Consider the following 22,300-nt stretch of genomic DNA (forward strand, 5'->3'; position numbering starts at 1 on the left):
CAAGCCCACTAGTAGAATGTATTTTACATGCCCTGGCTATATGGTATACCACTTTACAAGGGACTTACACGTAAACTAAATATGGCAATTGTGCATACACCACTGTTACTATGTTTGGGGGAGAAGCACACGGACTTTAGCACTGGTCAGCAGTGGTAAAGTACTCAGAGTCCTAAGACCAACAAAAAGAATTAAGCAAAAAGAGGAGGAGGAAGCCAAAAGGTTTGGAGTGATCCTTCAATGAGGGCTATTTTCCAACACCTCAATTGGTGCTTCTTGAGTCTGAGCGCTACTTTTCTTCAAAACCTTTCAAATTGCATATTTGTGGTTGTAGTAATTGGATGTTTTTCCTTTTGGTCTTAAACTATTTATTAACGTTTATTCTATTTTCTTAGATTAGTGTGGGGCTTTTCTTGTCTCGTATTTTCACTTTATTACTGTCTGAAGTGGTACATAAATACTTTAAACATTGCCGCTATGTTAAGCCAAATTGCTTTGTGCCAAGCTACCAGAGGGTTGAGCACGGGTTAATCTAAATTCCACTTGTGTTTCACCTTGACAAGAATTGTGGCTTTTTCTTTAGTAGTGTTTCACACCCTCAACCAATAACCCCAATACTTGCTCTCTGCCACAAACTTTATGTCTGAAAAATAAAACGTCATCAAGTGTTATGAAGGAGACTGTGGACCACAATATTGTCTTTAGGTCACAGTGTTGAAAGAAAAATGGGCATCAGCCAAAAGTCTACTGGGTTAACAGACCAGTGTGCCTGTAGATTCTACGGGAACCATGAGATAGGTCCTAGGAAAAGTCTGTGTGATTAACCCATTGGTTAGTGTAACCGACATGACACTAATGGGAACATATTATATTTTATGTTGTTTGTTTGTGTACCGTGTTATGCATTGTACATAGTAGAATATAACGAAACTGCAGCTGACTATATGTTTGGCACCTCAATTTCAATGTCCACAATATTTTAAAGTCCTGTGCCAGTAGACTCCGAGACCTTCCGCAGTTGGGTCCCACTGGAGATCCAGAAACAACAAATAGAGAAAATTTGGAGGCAGCACCAGGGATGGAGTCACAACAACCAGTATATTCTACTCAAAATTATTTATTCTTCCTTAGATTAAAACAACAGGACAACAGCCAACGCGTTTCATTCCTTTAATGGGAACTTTGTCAGGGCAAGATACTTCTGTACCAGACAAGTCCCACTTTTAGAGTCCAAGCAGAGGTCAGCCCAGATTAGGCCTGGGCAGTAAATTCAGTTCTGTTTGCGGAATTTGGGTAATTTCGCGTTCCGCGGAGTACGCGAAATTACTCAAAATTCTGCGTTCCGCAACTTCGTGAAATTTTTTGCTTGTTCACTTTCTCAAAGTGCGTGTTCGCGAGATATTTCCCCAGAGCATGCAGACAGCGATTGCAAACAGGAAAAAAGCATTGCGAACAAGCAATTCCACGTGTTCGCCGAATTTCTGCGTGTTCGCAGAGATTTTTTACCGTTTTGCGGAGATATGCGCAAAGCAATTACGCAAATTTCGCCCACCCCTAAGTTAAGTATCAAAGTCCGGCCAGGGCAGGTGCATGTCCCTCTAAGGTATCAGTTTGGTATTCCCAATAATTTCAGTCACATCTGCTAACCCTCTCACAAATATCAACAGGAGTTCTCATTTCAGACTCGGGTGGACTGCTATAAGTCGTGGCACTAAGCACTTCTGACTATTGCGTCCGGGGTGGATTCTGACTCCATTCGCAGAGCGGCGACACAGACAGTGGAACATTACTTCCATGTGATCCTCTACAATTACTCTCTGGTCAGATTTTTATGAACATATGTGCAGTATAAATCAACATGTGAATCCCGGCGAGTTTGACATTCTAACTGCAATTCCAAATTTATATATCGGGAACTTTTGGCTTACACTACCATGTGGAACTCCTGTTTGTATTTGTGAGGGGGTTACCAGATGTGACTGAAATTATTGGGAATGCCATATTCTGCCTAGACTCTAAAAGTGGGACCTGTCTGGTACAGCAGTCTCTTGCCCTGACGAAGTTCCCATTAAAGGAACGAAACACGTTGGCTGTTGTCCTGTTGTCCTGTTGTTTTAATCCAATGAAGAATAACGAATTTTGAAAAGAATATACTGGTTGTTGTGACTCCATCCCTGGTGCTGCCTCCATACTTTCTCTGCATTGTACATAGTATTAAGGCACTGGGAAGGGGCGGTGTTCGGAAAGAATAATCAGAAAAGAGTAAAGGATGACACAAAATAAATGGATTGAGGAAGGAACCTTTTGAGCATAGTGGAATACCATAAAAGGCTTTGTGAGCTGTGGGCTTGAAGGTTTTGACTAGCAAGAAGAGAGGGAGGCAAATTAGAGATATGTGAGACAAATGAGAGAGTGGAAATAATTATAGGAGAGGATAGAAGAATAGGTCAGCAAGTGGAGGGATTTTCAGGAGTGACCGTGACAGGAATTAGGTATGACAGATAAACACACTCTCAGTAACTGTTTAAGAGGTACAAGGATGGGCAATTATGAGTCCTTGAGTGGAAGAGGTGTCTTCTTTCCCCTACACAATGCACACAGTAAGATCTTGCATGTAGCCTATCTGAAATAAATATGCAAGGCTACCTTTCCCTACTACTTGGAGTATCCTTCTTTAGTACCAATAATTAATTTGAGACCCAATGAGGCAAAGGGTTATTGCCTGCTTGAAGATTGAACTGTGGTGTGATAGGCTGACCTCACATGTGTGAATGTGTTAGGTTAAATTATTCGAGGCTCAGAGAAGAACTGACCTTTGAAGATAGAGGAGAAAGGCTCCTGGGCACTGCCCACAATGCAGCATCACAGAGCCTATGTGCTTGCAACCAGCATTGATGCCAGGGACCTGTTATCACCCTTGAAAGGAGGACTATCCTGTTAGTCCAGGGCTTCTTGTCTGACAGGAACCACGGCAATATCTTTGGGACCTAAACGTTGAACGGCAATGCTCTAACCCTCACAAAGCTACTAATGGACAGTCTTCAAGGCTAACTATGATATAGATACCGTCTTCACTAGGTATGACAGCGTAGGTGAGTAATTGTCATTTCACAAATCACTGTTCCTTAGTGAGTGAATTAAAGGACTCAGTTGGCAGTGCATCCATCCAAGGGAAGAATTTGATGTGGCAATGACCTTGGCCCACATCTATGGCCTTGCATATTTGGTTTGGAGATCAATGTGAACACGCTGTGCAGAGTTCAATACTCAACTTCGACTCCTATGCTAGTATCAGCCATGAGATCTGAACTAGGAAGAGACCCGGACTCTGATTTCACTCAGACATCTGGAAAGTGCATAACCCCAAGATTCCCAAATAGAACAAGAAGTGAATAACCATGGCCCTAAAAAAAGGCAGACAACATGGTACAAGTAGCATGACATGGACAATTAAGAAGACACTAGCACCTGAAGCCTTCTGGGAGATGCTGTCCATCAGGAGAAGAGAAGTTTTGGAAGTGACACTGTCACAGAAGAGCGGCACACCAGCCATGAGGAGAACAGTCAAGAGGAAGCAGATTATTGCCACAGAAAACTAGAGTACACCCCAAAGACATGCAGATGAGAGGAATAGGACTTGGTCAGAGAAATGTGGAGCTCCACCAGGGACAAGACAGCTGGGAGCAGGATGCCTTCTAGAGCAAAGCAACTGAATTATCAGGATCCATTTGAGGGCCCATGGGGCAAGTAGGGGCTACGGCCTCAACCGCTTGTGTTTTGGGGTCCATCCTGATATAGCTCCACAAACTGGGCCAAATACAACCCTTTATGCACTCGATTCTCATGGTAGTAAGGGCAATTAGTCACAGACTCCTCATTAGGGTAGTATGGGACTGTTCGAGTTCAGAACTCAACAATCAATCTACAACTCTATAAATTAAATGTACAGCACAATGCTTATCTTTTCAGAAAGAAAATACAAAATAGTTGAATTCCACAATGGTAGTCAGTACTGCACAATAATTATAACAAAAGCAAGTTAGTGCCCCTGGGTACTATATCGGCAGGTGATGTACCCACTTTGCTCCCGCTCCGTCTCTGCTGCTCCCAGGTTGTATGGCCGCTGTGAAGTAGTTCCTCACCAATCTCTCAGGGTCAACAGATGTAGTATGAATCGAGTATAGGATTAGCTCAATCACCCCCAAATTGTATGTGCACTCAGTTTTAAGTCTATTACCCCAATACAGGTGAATTAGGTCTTTCAGAGGTCTTGTTCAGGCCACCATGTACTTTGTGGCACTCCAGCACATTCTGAGAAGCAGCAGCGCACCAGCAGGTAGTTATGAAGATAGCTTTCACACAGGCTAGTCACACATTTGGCAGTTTCAGTCCCGCAAGGTAGGTCATGAATTTGGTGGTAGCAGCCCTGCACAGGTCATCATGATTTGACAGTTGCATCCTAACACAGGCTGATCAGGATGTGGCAGATGTAGCCCAGGATGTCAGGATCTGGTAACATGTAATCCAAGCCCTGAATGCGCCTGGTAAATACATTGCTATGGTATTTGAGGTTCCTGCCTGGAAGTGTCAGGAGAGTCGAGTCTGGGGTCCTCTGACACCCACTTCTTCCTGATTCTCCCCACAGCAATCCACTGCTTTGATAGCCCTACAGAGGACTCAATGTGTCATGCTCTATCCTGACCAGTTTCTCCTTCTGTGGGGTAGGCAGGTTCCTTTTGTCTCTCATAGGGCAAGCATGCTTCTAAGCGCTTCTTCTAGAGAGACAGATTTAATTTGATATTCCCTCACCTCTCTGATAGGCACCAGCTCTGGTTGCACAGTAACTATCTGACTATGTCGGAAAGCCTGAAATGGAAAGCATGTCAGAAACTGACATCGTAATCCCGACAGCGGAAACGCCATCCATTGGGATTATGATCAGGCCTCCGACTGGCCAACGGGCTCCTTGGGCCCATCAGAATCCAGCCAGAATGACCAGCCAGTTTCATTTTTGACTGCCTGCATTGTAATGAGGAGGTCGAAAATGAAACCCACGGTAGGACTCGGAAAGCCTCTGACCTGTGGTCTGAGGCTTTCCAAGTCTCATCGTAATAAGACCCATAGTGAGTCACAATTTGCAAACTACCTCATTGATATTCATTGAGTAGCCCAGATTGGAACCCAAGATAATTCGAAATTTTAAAGATCGACCTATTAGTCGACAGATCAGTTCATAAAACCTGATCACAAAATACTTGTTGCAAAATACGACCACTATTTTGCAGCCAGTCATTTCTACATAAAGCCCAGAATAAGGTCTCACCTAGGCTTTCCTGGTTCCAGAATTTTAGGTTTCTCCTAGGCAGCACCTGTTTTGTGCTGCCTCTTTGAGACATGTATTCCGAATATGGGCTTTAAGCTCCGCCCATTTTTTCACCTATGTATTTTATTGGCTCCTTTGACTGTCTTTTCAAAATGTTTTTTTCCATTAGTTAATTTGTTTAGTAGTCCTTTCGAAGCACCTTCTTTTCTCCTGTGGTAACATCCCATAAGGACTGCCCTGTTACATGTGTTGTTAGTCTGTATGTTTTATTTATAATTTGGGAGAACAATTTTCTTAATGACTGTTAGAAATGGGATTTCTAGTTGGCTAAGGCTTGCACCAAAGCCAGGCAGAAATCACCACTCTCGCCAGGGCAAGGGGGAATCACACTGTAGATAACACCTGCTCACCCCCTTGGTAGCTTGGCACGAGTAGACAGGCTTATCCCCAAGGCAATGTCTAAAGTATTTGTACCAACACACACAGTAACACAGTGAAACAACACAAGTGGACACCACACAGGTTTATAGAAAATAGAGTATTTTTTATCTATCTTATGCAAGACCAAAACGACATGAATCCATCATACACAATAAAGTGGTTTGAAAAATAAAGGTTCTCTTGTAGTGTTCTTTTCATAAACAAAAGTATAGGTCCTGTTTTCCTTGAGGGAACTATAAGAGGAACAAAAACAGTCTCACACTAGCAGAATACAATACTTGCAGAGACTATCTTTCCTTGGCAAGCACCCACAATATTGCTGATCTTGTCCTGGTTAATCTCTACACAGTTTCCTCGTCCTCAACGGACGTTCTCCCGCGGGGCTGCTCGATCCTGTAGCGAGGGTGGTAAAACAAATAATATTCCCCCAAAAGATGCGGAACAAAAAGCAAACAGGGTCCGTGGAGCGGGTCTCAATACCACACTCTCCACAAGGCCAGTAGGGGCCGTGTATGGAAAGGGGGACCCCAACAGTCACGGGGTAACCCGCGGATCGGGGACCAAGTGCCGCTTCAAAAGGGGAGCTCTCACCACAGAAGCAATTACTCGCTTCCGCCCCGCCAGGTCCGTCGAGGTTCAACAACAGTTTTCTGGTTGTACACCCCACCCCCAGGCAACATAAACACAGTGGGCAGTGTTAAGAGATACAGTCCGGCTCGCAGACTCAGACTTCGGCTGCGAGCCTTACCGGCTGTGGTGGATTTTCGGCTACAGCCTCGAGTTGGATCCAACTGCAAGCGCTCTACTCACCGATGCTGCCCAGGGCGGCCGGAGCAGCTTCCTGGAATTCCAGTGCGGCGCCTCTCTCTGACTCAGTGCCGACGTTCTGCGGGGTGGTACCTGCTTTGACGGCTGTGCTCTCCGACCTCAGGGGCACTCGAACCTCTTGGCAAAGCCTGGTGAAGCCTCGGTTGCTAGGACACACCTGGCGCTTCCTCTGTTCCCAGAGTGGCTCCGTCAGGACGAGCCTACCTGTGGCCTGGCAACCTGCGACACTGGGCCCAATCCCAGCACTGCTCGGTCGTGACGTAGGCGTATGAATGCTTACGCGGCTCCCGGGCTGGCGGCAATGATTTTGCCTCAACAGCGCTTCACTTCTTCTCCGTACCAGGCCGGCGGCGGTGATCTTGGCCTCTTTTCTTTTGTGACAGCCTCGGGTAGTGCACAGGCACACGCTCCTGAGCGCCACATCAATTACTCCGGAGGTGCGACAGACCTCACACGGAGCCTCGCTGTGTGCCAATCGCACACCGAGTAAAATACATGCAGACAGGCAGATTTCACAAGGCCCCAGGTAGTGCGCAGGCAAGAGGCCCTCAGCACCAATAGGATGGTTCCTTCTTGCAAACGTTTGTGTCCCTGAGTTTGCTAACAGGAGGCCAGCTCTTCTCAGGCCCCCTGGAGACAGGTGGTCTTCAGAGTGGGCAAAGCACTCAGCACAGCTCCTCTTCAAGTGAGGGGGACACAGCACACAGCAGACAGTCCCTTAGTCCTTCTCCTCAATAGTAACAGCAACTGTAGGTCAGCTCCCAGACACTCAGCAATGGCAGCACTTTACCCCAGTCTTCCTGGCTGTTCTTCTTTGGCAGGGATTCCTTCTTAATCATGAAGTTTCCTAATCTGATTTTACAGGGGTCTCAGTTCTACTTGTATAACCCAAACGTCTTTGTTCTTCTTGTGTGAGGGGTCCTGGACCCAGTCCAAACCAGTTCTGTGCACACTCTGCCAGTGCACCTCTTCTTCCTTTGTAAGTGTGGGCCAGGGCCATCAGACGACCCGCAGGAGGTTGAGCCAGCATTGTGGCAGGCAGGCACAGCCCTATTCAGACCCAGGTGCTACTCCTCCCCACCACTCTACATGCAGATGGGGCTATTCAGCCGAGTGCTGACTCACCCAGCCTCCTGGAGTCATCCCCAGTTCCTGTCACTCACAAACCAGACAGTCAATCCACAAACAAGCAGAGACACACAGAAAGGTTGAACAAGAAAATAGCTAATTTCTAAAAGTGCTATTTCCAAACTTAGAATTTAAAAACCATCTTTACTAAAAGATGTGTTATTAAATTCTGAGTTCAAGGATACCATATTCCATATGTCTATCTTGCCGTTATGGGAAGATATGCAGGTAAACATGTTACACAGCATTCCCAATGTTAGCCTATGGGCAAGATAGCCTTTCAATAGTGTAAAACGAATTTGGCAGTATTTCACTATCAGGAGATGTTACCCACACTAGTATATGTCCTACCTTTCACACACATTGCACTCAGCCCAGGGGGGTACCTTGGGCCTACCATAGGGGTGTCCAATGTGTAAGAAAAGGGAAGGGTCAGGCCTGGTCAGTGTGTACACTGGCCAGGACAACATGGTAGTTCACAGACTGCGAACAAGCACTGCGGTGGCAGGCCAGAGTCACCATTTTAGGCCTACTCCTGTGGGTGGCACAATCAGTGATGCAAGCCCACTAGTAGCATTTTAATCACCAGCCCTGGCACACTCAGTGCACTTTACTAGGGACCTACTGGTAAAACAAACATAGATAACCAATCACAATAACAATTTTCAGGGAGAGCATATGCACTTTAGCACTGATCAGCAGAGGTAAAGTGCCCAGAGTCCTATAGCCAACAACCACAGGTCAGAAAAACAAGGGAGGAAGAAGCAAAACGTCTGTGAATAACCCTGCAAAAAGGGCCATTTCCAACAATAACTTTCTCCTAGCTGATGTTGCATGCACAAAACAGTGTTTTCCTGGCAAAGCATGGAGCACGACCATGGATACCAAGGTGTATGTTTTAAAAACACTCCCTCCTTTCTTCTCTCCATGGGCAGCGTCTACATGGAATCTCTTTTTTTTTTTAAACAGTGCGCCACACTGCACTTTATCTTTAAAAATGGCGGCAACACACCTTTCTTTTCATATGCACGACTCGTTAAACTCTTTCTTTTAAAACTGTATGCTTTTTTAAGCAGTGTGACACACTGTGCTTCATCTTTAAGAATGGCGGCAGTGCACCTTCCCCGAACGCATTACAAGTCTTTAAATTATAGCATTTCCTTGTTTATTAGACACATTTGAAGGGCACCTATTCCATGCTAATGCGATGCAGTCTTTAAGGGCTTCTCGGACTGCCTGCTCACACTATGTGACAAAATGGCCAACTACCCACTGGACATGGAAGATAACCAGAACCTCAAAACTAGCGCAGCACGTCATGCTTTATCTTTAACAATGGCGGGCATGCGTGTTTCTTTTCTTATGCTCAGCTCACCAAACTCTTATTTTTAAAATGTATGCGTTTTTTAAGAGCGCGGCACGCTGCACTTCACCTTCAAGAATGGCGACTGTGCGCCTTTCCCAACTGCATTGTACGTCTTTAAATTGAGGTATTTCTTTATCAAACGCATTACAAGGGGATGTATGACGTTACAACGCAAACTTTTACAACGCACACCGTTACAACGCATTTTTTAAAACGCAGATGTATTTACAACGAATGCCTTTACAACGCATGACATTACATAGCAGATGCTATTACAACGCATGCCATTACAACGTAAGTATAGGTAAGTATATTATTTTTAAAAAAAATGTAATTAATTAAAATGTAATTAATTTAATAAATTAAATTATTTATAAATAAATATTTTGTACATATATTACTTTAAGTTTATTTTTAAAAGAATTATTATTAATAAAGAACTATTATTAATAAATAATAAAATTATTTAAAAATTTTTTTTTAATAAATGTAAATGATTTATTTTAATACTAAACCCTAAAAATACCCCTGTACCCCAAAACCCAAACCCAACCCTGAAACATAAAAATACCCCTGTACCCCAAAACCCAAACCCAGCCCTGAAACCTAAAAATACCCCTGTACCCCATAACCCAAACCCAACCCTGAAACCTAAAAATACCCCTGTACCCCAAAACCCAAACCCAACCCTGAAACCTAAAAATACCCCTGTACCCCAAAACCCAAACCCAGCCCTGAAACCTAAAAATACCCCTGTACCCCAAAACCCAAACCCAGCCCTGAAACCTAAAAATACCCCTGTACCCCATAACCCAAACACAGCCCTGAAACCTAAAAATACCCCTGTACCCCAAAACCCAAACCCAGACCTGAAACCTAAAAATACCCCTGTACCCCAAAACCCAAACCCAGCCCTGAAACCTAAAAATACCCCTGTACCCCAAAACCCAAACCCAGCCCTGAAACCTAAAAATACCCCTGTACCCCAAAACCCAAACCCAACCCTGAAACTTAAAAATACCCCTGTACCCCAAAACCCAAGCCCAACCCTGAAACCTAAAAATACCCCTGTACCCCATAACCCATACCCAGCCCTGAAACCTAAAAATACCCCTGTACCCCATAACCCAAACCCAGCCCTGAACCCTAAAAATACCCCTGTACCCCATAACCCAAACCTAACCCTGAAACCTAAAAATACCCCTGTACCCCAAAACCCAAACCCAGCCCTGAAACCTAAAAAATACCCCTGTACCCGCAAACCCAAACCCAGCCCTGAAACCTAAATATACCCCTGTACCCCAAAACCCCAAAACCAGCCCTGAAACCTAAAAATTATTATTAATAAAGAACTATTATTAATAAATAATAAAATTATTTAAAAAAAATTTTTTAATAAATTTAAATGATTTATTTTAATACTAAACCCTAAAAATACCCCTGTACCCCATAACCCAAACCCAACCCTGAAACCTAAAAATACCCCTGTACCCCAAAACCCAAACCCAACCCTGAAACCTAAAAATACCCCTGTACCCCAAAACCCAAACCCAGCCCTGAAACCTAAAAATACCCCTGTACCCCAAAACCCAAACCCAGCCCTGAAACCTAAAAATACCCCTGTACCCCATAACCCAAACACAGCCCTGAAACCTAAAAATACCCCTGTACCCCAAAACCCAAACCCAGACCTGAAACCTAAAAATACCCCTGTACCCCAAAACCCAAACCCAGCCCTGAAACCTAAAAATACCCCTGTACCCCAAAACCCAAACCCAGCCCTGAAACCTAAAAATACCCCTGTACCCCAAAACCCAAACCCAACCCTGAAACTTAAAAATACCCCTGTACCCCAAAACCCAAGCCCAACCCTGAAACCTAAAAATACCCCTGTACCCCATAACCCATACCCAGCCCTGAAACCTAAAAATACCCCTGTACCCCATAACCCAAACCCAGCCCTGAACCCTAAAAATACCCCTGTACCCCATAACCCAAACCTAACCCTGAAACCTAAAAATACCCCTGTACCCCAAAACCCAAACCCAGCCCTGAAACCTAAAAAATACCCCTGTACCCGCAAACCCAAACCCAGCCCTGAAACCTAAATATACCCCTGTACCCCAAAACCCCAAAACCAGCCCTGAAACCTAAAAATACCCCTGTACCCCAAAACCCAAACCCAACCCTGAAACCTAAAAATACCCCTGTACCCCAAAACCCAAACCCAACCCTGAAACCTAAAAATACCCCTGTACCCCAAAACCCAAACTATATATATAAAATTACTTTCATTAATTAATTTTAATTATTTTAATTATTTTTGAAATTAAAAAAAGATTAAATAAAATGATATACTTACCTATACTTACGTTGTAATGGCATGCGTTGTAATAGTATCTGCTATGTAATATCATGCGTTGTAAAGGCATGCGTTGTAAAGGATCCTGCGTTGTAATGGTGTGCGTTGTAACGGTGTGCGTTGTAATAGTTGCGTTGTAACGGTTGTTTCCCATTACAAAGGTGCCTGCTCCGTGCACATGCAATACAGTCGTTGAGGGCGTCTTGGATTTCCTGCTCTCACAGTGTGTGACAAAATGGCCAGCCACCCACATAGCCTAGATAATAACAGGAACCTCAAAACCATCTGCTCATAAGTCAGCTTTATTTTTAGCTGTGTTCCCTCTTCCTCTACTCCCCTGTACCCTCGCATCCTTAAGTCATCCAGGCTGCTGTACACAAAGCACAGCGAACTTTGATAAGTGTTAGGACAGAGCGGGGTCAGGGGGATAAGCACGGCAAGTTTTGAACCTGATGATAAGTATTAGGACAGAGCGGGGGTAGGGGGGGTAAGCACGGCGAGCTTTGAACCTGATGATAAGTGTTAGGACAGAGCGGGGGCAGGGGGATAAGCACAGCGAGCTTTGAAACTGATGATAAATGTTAGGACAGAGCGAGGGCAGGGGGGTAAGCACAGCGAGCATGCGCTGCTCTAGGCTCGACTTAAAAAGCAAGTGAATAACAGAGTGACAATAAAGCAACCAATGGTAATCATGGGGCGGGCTATAAGCCATCTGTACGTTTTTAGTATGCCCACAAAGCCTTTTGCCAGCAAACATCTAAAAGGTGGCTGGTAGCATAGACCAAAAATGTATATTCTTTGAGTCAAAAAAGTCCCCATCTGTGATACATCCTAGTAGCTATTGTCTATAAAACGTTAGTCTTTTATTTTTTTATATCCATAAAACAACCATATTTAAGTCAAAGACGGATGAACGCAGGAGGAGGCCAACTTTGATTTCAATGAAGCAACAGTATTCAAAGCATTGAAGCAACCATCATAAAGTAAACTCAATAGCCACCTTTACGTCATCCAAGTGATCAACTTTCAGTCAACTGACCATGTTTAAGCCAGTGAAACGGCTATTTTTCAAAAACAACACCTCCACCTTTAAGCCATTGAGGACCAACATGGAGTAGACGAAGAGATAATACTGATCCACAAAACAAACGTGCTAGGTCACAATCAATCAATCAATCAATCAATCATATTGTGGCAGTTGCAGAATGACGTGAAACCAAAACCCAGCCTTAAGGTATCCCAACACTGATGATTATGGTTAGTTTATTTAAAAATCTGGGGGCATATTACCAAGCAATAGCGATAATTATCGCTATTGCTTGGTTAGCGGGAAAAAAATATCGCCGAGCACCGAGGATTTTTACCGCTGAGATACCTTGATATTATCAAGGTTTATCTCAAAAGCGGTAAAAATCCTGCGAAATGCATAAATATCGCTGAAAAATCAGCGATATTCATGCATTATCGTGACAATGCTCTTAGCCATGTTATCCACCTTCCATTGGATAACATGGCTAAGAACTGCTTTTAGCAGGCGTTAGCTTTTGGAGATATTCGCGCTTAGCGCGAATATTTCCAAAAGTTGTTAATAGGAGTTAGAGATGTTAGCGACTGTTTTCAGTCGCTAACATCTTGGCACGCCCACTTTGCATGTCATTAGCGATAATTATCGCTGACATGCAAAGTGGGCCCCTGAATGCCCGCTATCGCCTACAAGCTGTCGCTAACTGGTGTTAGCGACAGCTTGGTAATAGGGCGATAAAATTATCGCCGCATTAGCGGGAAAAAGTCCCGCTAATGCGGCGATAATGCCCTTGGTAATATGCCCCCTGGACCACAAGTATCAGTGTGCTCTGGGGCAGAGGCTGTACCGTTGCAAGGCTATGTGGCGGTAAACATACCTTCAGCACATTGAGCTGGCTGCCGTCATCTCCCTCTCTTTTAAAAGACAAAGCCTCTTCTTTTTTTTCTCACAGCTTATGCCGACTGGTCTCCTCACCCCCACCTGCCTCTCAGGGCTCTGTTTATCGGGAAGCACCATGGACGACTACAATTCCCATCAGCACATAACACAGATAACTACACCTTCCAGCATGCCAATTACGACATGAGTCGGTGGTTTAAGAAACAAAAGATGGACTAAAACAAACGGCGCGATTAGCCCACTCCCCCACTATTTGGAATGGGAAGATTCAATTGAAAGCACAGCTCATAAAACGTTTATTTCCAATAATTTTTTTTTTTAATTTTGCATGGTCTCTGAACAGTTAGCAAATTTCTAAAATGTTCGTCATACTTTTTATACGTTCTCTATGTGTGATAAATAAAATGTCAGCCTCTTCAGTAGCACATCTTACTTTAGAAAATTTATCTTTAAAGTTTCTAAAGTTAACTCCTTTAAAGATTATCTCTGGTTTTGGCGGCAGTAGTACTCATAAACTGAAATGAACTCTTTTCTGAGATGGCAGCCAGACCTTAGCTCGGGTCTCAGTGTACACTATACGTTTCTATGCATATCCATGTTGCAGGCAGTGTGGCCATTGGTGACGATCACCCCACCTCGGCCAACAATTGGTAGGAGGCCTAAGCTCTGATTGGTGGCGGGATGTGCCAGGTTGGGTGCAGTGATTGGGAGAAGTACCTCACAGCCCGGGCGGCCACTGGAAAAGAAAGTGAAAGCTGTGTCTAAAGAAGGGTGCGCGGCCGCTATTAAAGTGAAAGCGCGCATGGGTGCTTTTGCAAAAAAAATCTGTTTGTCAACTTTACAAACAAATGCTTTTTTTGTCAAAGCACCCATGCTGCGGTTTTACTTTAATGTCGGCCACGCCCCTTTCTTTAGAAGTGGCTTTTCTAAAGAATGGGGCGCGGCCTCCATAAATGTGAAAGCGCCACCTGGGCGCTAGTAAACAAATGTTTTTCTCCAATGCAATAGATCTCGCATATGCAAGAGTTTAAGCTATTGAATTGCCAATCGCTCAAGCATTCGTAAATGCGAAATCTATTGCATTGCAAATGCTTGTTTTTGAAGCTGTCACACTTGCTAGCATGCCTGTGCACTGCTGTTTTTCACAAGTGTCATTCATAGCTGTTCCAATGGGCCATACCAGACATGAAATGCCTCGCATGCTAACTGAAGTCCAACAGGCCATGGACCGGGCTCATCTAGACCTAAGGGGTGGGGGGCAGCCTGGCAGCTCGAGGGTATGGGTATTGCGATGGCCCTCCTCATCATTCCTTGCAGGGAAGCCCCCAACCCCATTGGCCAAGAAGAAGGGTGTGTGTAATGCTGGCTGCCCATGGTCCACAAAGGGGACCCTCTTAAGAGGGCGTCCGCCTTAGTGCAACTGAGGGCACACAAGTCAGTCTAGTGGTAGGACCCCCCCTTGAGGGGTCCGCGCAGCATCACTTCTGGTAGTGGGTGGGTGGGAATGAGGTATAAGGGCCTCTCCCCGCTCAACCTGGCAGCCTCTTTGCCGCTGCCCTTGATGCCGGGGGCAGGCAACCCCTCTGCCGCCTGCCCACCTGATGAACCAAATTACACTGTGGCCATCGCCAATCGGTGCTTACCAATTTTGGGGGAGGGGCTAACCTCTCCCACCGGTGGACCACCAGTCCACCCCCGTACTCACGCCCCTGAAGGGGTGGAGTGTTCAAGGTAACCCCCAGTTGCTCAGGTCCACAACCACCCGTAGGACTAGCGGGGCGCCGCCGCTCTTCCAGTGGACAACGCAAGGACATCCCTGGGGATATTTGGCCCTTGCACCCTTGTTGTGCTCCTGCAGAGGGTACCCCTCTGTACCTTACACCTCTGGATCACCCTGTAACTCCGCCTGCAACACAAAATAACAAGTTAAAACACTTCTCCCCCCCACCCTTGCACTTACGCCAGGTAAGCGGTAGGGAGGTATACAGCGTCGAGGGCAGCAGCAAAGAGGCCACCAGTTGAGCGGGTAGAGGCCCTTACTCCTCATCTCCGCCCACCCACTACCAAAAGTGATGCTGCACGGACCCCTCAAGGGGGGTCCTATCACTAGACTGTCTCGTGTGCTCTCATGTGGCACTAAGGAGGCTGCCCTCTTATGAGGGTCCCCTTCATGGACCACGGGCAGCCAGCATAGTGCCAATATCGGCAACACTCCCCATCCCACATACAGCAGTCTTATTCGGAAATAAACTACACAACACCTTGTTTGTGGAGAAAATTGCTGCAGGTTTATTTGCATAACAAATATGCCAACATGGTGGGTTATCTTACGGGCGATCCAAGGGCAGGCAACCCCTCCGCCGCCTGCCCACCTGATGATCCAAATTACACTGTGGCCGTCGCCAACCGGTGCTTAGCAATTTTGGGGGAGGGGCTAACCCATCCCACCAGTAGACAGCCAGTCCAAATCCTTACTCACGCCCGAAGGGGCGGAGCATTCCAGGCAACCCCCGGTTGCTCAGGTCCACAACCGCCCATAGGACTAGCGGGGCGCCGTCACTCTTCCAGGGGACAACGAGAGGACATCCCTGGGGCTATTTGTCCTTTGCACTCTTGCTGTGCTCCTGCAGAGGGTATCCTTCTGTACCTTACAGCCTCTGGATCACCCTGTAACTCTACCACAGCTCTGGGTGTGGTCACCATCACAACCAGGGCCCCCACCAACGTAGGCATCTTTACCTACATCTTGCTGATTCCAGGGTCTCTCCCAGGTCCAGCAAAACAAGTCCATGCCCACTCTGGACAAGAGCACCCCAGCTTCTTCAACTTCCTGTGGATTTTAGCATGCAACAGGCCATGCCTGATACACCAAGCCCCCTTTGTTCAGTGATTCTGTACATGGCACTGTTATCTTTCCTGCGTGAGGTTTCCACTGCCCCCTGACGGGTCCCCTCGCCACACTAACAGTAGGGTTAACTCTGGGCCTCCTAACACCTATGCCCACATTGGTTGCTTAATTTACAGCAGGGGATTTCATTTCTGGCAGCAGTGCCCTCCTACCCAGGCAAGTCAAATCATTGCCTCCCCGGTGTACGGCACAAAATGTTGGGTGGGGAGACACCCCCCAGTCTATGCCACAGCTTCTACAGCAGGCTGTTCGAGTGCATGCCTGGAACCTCCAACCAAATTAACTCATTAGTGATCCACAGCTTCTACAGCAAGCTGTTCCACCGCATGCCTGGGCTCCCCAACCAAGTTAACTCAGTGGTGGAATACCCATGCCTCCCTTTCTTGAATTCCAACTGTTGCACCACTCACAGGAAGCACATGAGGCCATTCACCCTAACCATTGATCCAGGCAAAATAGAGAAATGCTAGGTTGCTAAAAAACCCTCTTTGAGCACTGCACACCATTCTACACAACTAATCCAGCTTACACCTAATTTACCTTTCACCCCTGCACCCCAACAAACCTCAGGTTCCTCACAGGGGTGCCTCTGATATACTCAACATTCGCCTGTACATAAACACATAACCTGTCTTCCCACCACTCCTCTGGGCGGCTGTATAATGATGTACCTTTTAACACATTGGGATTCCCATCGCCCCGCCTGCATGATGCGCTCTGCTGACAAGCCCACCCAGGACGCAGGGTGTGCTGCCCCTGCAAAAAAGGGTGACTGCTAAAGTGCCTGCTAGGGCCCCCATTGACTGACATATATAATCATGCTTTCCATACCCGTTCAACCCCAGGTTGGTGAGGGGCTTGTTGTCCGCATGAACCAGAGAGTAACCCTCTCCAGACAGGTGAGGGGCCTGGTAGAAGGCGACCAGACCCACTGGGCCATACATTTATCCCCCAGCTTGGTGCAACCAGAATACCCTTCAACCGAGCCTGGTCGGATTTTGTCCTTCTCCCTACACCCCTGTAAGGGAGTACCACCCCGACCCGCATTCCTGGGCCATAACTTGGGACAGTAGTCCTCTTGTTAGCTACCATTCCCAAGGATATTTTGCTTACTGAAGCAACCTGTATCATGCAAAGCTTTTGGATCTGAGGACATGCAGTAGACCTATGAGCAAAGGACCGGTACCTTCTTAACTATGAATGCAAAATGTGCTCTGGTAGTTGGCCGTCTATGAGATCCTAACCCTCTATTTCACCACTATTGAGATAACAGCACCCTTTTGCGAATGGCAACCCATGCCCCAGCTGACTGAACAGAGCCTGTTTGTACTCGGTCAAATGACCCGACAGACACCTCAAACCCACAGCGACAAGCTGGGGCCTGCTAACCTAACCCGCTAGTCCTATGGGCGATTGTGGACCTGAGCAACCGTGGGTTGCCTGGAACGCTCCACCCCTTTGGGGGCTTGAGTAAGGAGGTGGACTGCCAGTCCACCGGTGGGAGGGGTTAGCCCCTCCCCCCCAAAAAATTGGTAAGCACCGATTGGCAACGGCTACAGTGTAATTTGGCTCATCTGGTGGGCAGGCGGCGGAGGGGTTGCCTACCCTTTGATCGCCGTTAAGATAACCCACCATGTTGGCATACTTGTTATGCAAATAAACCTGCAGCAATTTTCTCCACAAACAAGGTGTCGTGAGGTTTATTTCCGAATAATATTGCTGTTTGTGGGATGGAGAGTGTTGCCATATTGGCACTATGGCCGCGGTTGCTTTATTCACAAAGAGCAAATGCCATAATTGGCAAAATCCCACAAGAAAGTTGAAACACATAGCGACGCTCGAAGGATTTACGAATTCTGAATTATAAACAGTAATTTCAAGGGTACAAAGCACAGGTCACAACAGGAACAGAACACAGAGCTGCGGGTGCCTTGACAAATAGACTCGAACATGTGTCAATTCGATTGTTTTAAATAAAAACAAAGTTACAAATTGGAAGCACAGACGCAGGCAGAAATCAACAGGTAAAATAAAACCCATTTCTCTCCTCCCCAGCTCCCCTCTCATGGGGCAGATATCAATTTTCCCTGTGTAGGGATTTTCAACGCGACTGATTGCAAATTGCTCCATTAGCAAAGTGAGGGAAATGAAATCCTTCCAGGACACTCGCTCTTTTCAGCAAGATGAAGAGCGCTGGATTCGACCTCAAATAACAAGTGGGAGCAATTGATTAAATATGATCACTTGAATGCATTGCGAGAGTGGGGGGCAAGTGAAATTGATTTTCCCACCCCCTCCTTTATTCCCCAGCCCAGGCTGCATGCTGTTTTTCTTGTAATTAGAAATCGCTGGCCCGTCACAAAGAAGAGTGGATGAGCTCGCGGCAAAACTCAGCTGTTTGGTGGCTGCATGGCGCCATTTTCTATGAAAGAGGGAGCACTGGGACTCATTGTTGTGGACCAGGACTTATTTTTGTCAATAGCCCCTGGGCTCTGAGCAGGAGAGTCAATGACTGAAAAGTGAGAAAGATGTAGGAAGAGAAAGGAAGACAGTGACAAGAGCGAAAAAGCAGGGTTGAAAAGACATCAGTCTGTGAGACAAGCATATGACTACTGGTTAGGAATGGGACAGCATAAGAATCAGGGAGCAAGTGTGACAGATGCAAAGACAGATAAAAGAGACAGAGAAATGGGACAACGTAAAGACAGAAGAAAGAGGCAGAATAAATACATGATTAGATAGGCAATGTATATACCCACAACACCTTTTTTTAGGGTAACACTAATGTTAAATGTTCAACGTTTAAGAATTACGATTCAATTTACGAATGTATAGTTTAAGACTTTAAGAAATGTTATATGCTTAGAATTCAAGAAAGTTTACGAATTTGTCTATGAGTCACATTTTGAACTGGAAAGGTATGATTCCAGTACAAACCCTATACCAGAAGCTTGAGCAGACTTAGTGCCATGGCGCAAAGATTATATGTGGTATTAGGCAGACAGTTTGTGTGCCAGCATACACAGAGAGCAGAAGTAGGCCATTTAATTTTTAAACATGGCTCTGGCTGCTTTCTCATCATTGAGCAATGCAGCAAAACAACTTTGGTTGCTGCACTGTGTTACGCCAAAAATATAATAAATCTGGCCCTATGCATGCGTGTGTTAAAAAGCAAACAAACAGAGCAGATGGTTCTAAATCACATTCACCACATAGCACTATCTTTTTACTGTGCAAACACTTAAGAGGGCCTTTTACTAAACTTGCAGCCCCTTTATCACAGCTACCTGCAACGTCCTCTGCATGAAGGTGAACTGATTCTAATTGTCACACTAGCAGCAACTGTCACTTTGTTACATCATATTCTCAGACCTTCCCTAAAATCTCTTGTACCTTGTTTCTCACCATCCCTCCATATTCCCAAACACTATAAGACATAAAATACCTCTAAATCTATCATAGAGATATTGAAATTCACTTTGAAATTCTGTTACCTTATAAAGTCACTCAGGCTGTGGACTTGTGAGTCTATACTCTCACAAACTCCTCAGTAATTTTAATATCCTTTTAGCATGCACTTTGGGGCACTTTATCCCATACGCCTTTGCACTTGCAGACTGTACTTGGCAGCTCTTCTCTATCCCCACTAGCCTTAACCCCCGCACTGTGCCTACCCCAAAATTGCATGCAACCCTCTTACATGTGTATCTCCGATAAGTAGCCAACACGTGTTGCAGTATTGTGGTCGATGTTGGCCACAGTTTTATTTGCATGACATGTATAATTAGCTCTTCTGTTACAATGCCCTGGTCATAATTTTATGACCCTGTCCTTAAATCACCATTACGTACTGTTATACATTACTTATCATAAATCATTTGCACATCTTATAGGTTCATAAATCATCCCATGACAGTTTATTGTTCCGTTCTTTTGTAGTCATAAATCATTTCTTGCCGGTTTTGGGGTCATAAAAGTGTTCTGTTGGCTTTGACGCCACTTGTATGTAGGGGTAGCCTATCCCCAGAGTTAGGCCCCAACTCGCTACCCTGTTTGTCCCTCTTGTGCCCTGTCGTCCAGCAGGTCTTGGCTGCAAGTGCTGTCTCAGTTTGCTACCCCCTTTTTGGGGCCAACTCACCCTGCCATAGGGCATTCCCAAGTGAGTGGCCCTACTCCGATACAACGCCATACCGGTGTGCCTCCATGACCAACCACTGTGCCCCCTCTTATCCGCCTTGCCTGCCGTCCAGCACTGCTGTAGTGTAGTTCCTATTTTCCCAATAGGCCCTGCGCATTGGAATAACATAAACAGTAGTATCGACGTAGAAGTGCGGATCTTCCAGGCCTCTACTGACTATGCTAAACTTAATTGGGTTTGTTACCAACTAGCTCAGAGGTCACTGGAAACTTTCTTCTCTGAATAGCAAGTGATCAGCTTCCTTGGTTCAGACAAGAAGGGATTCAGTTTTCCAACAACCGTGCAACATGACAACTTTGCTCCTCAGATAAGAGTCAATCTCTAGGGTCGTGTGAAACAATAGACAGTTATTTTACTCAGTCAGTGGTTGTGCAGATTACTTTCACAATATGTAGAGAATAGAGAGACGGGCGTTTTCAATAAAGGGTAACATTTATTGAACAGTCTTTCTTCTCGTACAAGAGAAATGAATTGCCACAATTGCAAGACTTGTTATTATAAAAAGTACGTACAGTAAGATGAGTATTGCTAAATAATACTGTAAAAGCATTGATATGGTTTCTTAGCCATACAATGGTTTAAAATGAATAAAACATATATACATTCATATATACATTAGGCTAAAAAACTCAACTGGTGCTTCTAACTACGCCTACCCCAGTGTACCTGACCTAAGCCTAATACTTGGGAGGGGAGTAAGTAAGTAGCTTTAAGTTAAGTTGGTTTTGCCAAGGTTTGCTTCAAGAATTCTCTCTAAGGGTTTAGTCAACACCATACCTCTGGAATAGAATGATGGAGGTCTGGTATCTCCTTCAGGGAACTCGATATCCCAGTCACCCGCAAGGGTAGACTGGAAACGCCGGAGCTGGATTTCTCTGCAGGAGAAAAGACAGCGTCTCTCTCAGCGCATCGAGGAAGAGGAGGGGCAGCGTCCGTGGGCAGCTTGCATCTGCTGGGCTCTTGCAGGGGACGTCTGTTCAGCTCCTAAGTTCACCACACCATCGTTCGCTCGTTAGCAGCGAAAGCAGCTAGGGTATCATCAGCATAACAGCAGCTTCAGCTTCAGCGAAGCAGCAGCATCAGCGAAAACAGCAGTGTTTGCTTAAGGCAACGTTGGTAATATTTATACCTGAAAGGTGCCTTGTTTGACATAAGTTTTTGGACATAAGACGTCAATAAAGATGTCACTAGGAAGTGATCGTCTTTCAGTGCTCATTAGAGTTCTATTACTAATCAAAACATAGCAAGCGGGGCTTTCCCAGGTTGCTGAGTTTTTATCTTGTTGAAGAACTCGGAGTGTTAATCTAGGAATCTTAGATAGTAACTTCTGCTATGTCATTGCACTAATTAGCTGCAAAGGAAGTGGCAGAGGAAGCGATTCTGAAATGTGGCTCTGTTCGTGTGAGGCCAGAGACGAGTTTCTGAATATTGCATTTGATCGGTTATGCCAATATAGGGACATAAAGGGTTTATAGCCGTATAGGGGCATAAGGTCACAGTATCGATCAGGGTCCTAGATTAGAACGCAACACCCACTCCACGAATTCATGTCCATCAAATTACTAAAACTAGAGCAATAAGATGCATGTGTAACATTGCCCACCCCAAAATACATATATGCATTTGAAATAGGCGTATTTCTAATACGTGAAAATGTAGGTACTGTACGTTTTTGAAGCATAGAAATCATTCAAATTATAGCTTATGCAATCAATGAACGATTTTGCAAAAAGAATTACACATGAAATATGTCTGAATACAGAAAAGAAGGGCGAGATAATTTCATCACATATAAATGCATTGCAGTAAAATGTGCTAGAGG

Source organism: Lissotriton vulgaris, chromosome 11 (assembly GCF_964263255.1).
Source record: "Lissotriton vulgaris chromosome 11, aLisVul1.2, whole genome shotgun sequence".
NCBI classification, from domain to species: Eukaryota; Metazoa; Chordata; class Amphibia; order Caudata; family Salamandridae; genus Lissotriton; species Lissotriton vulgaris.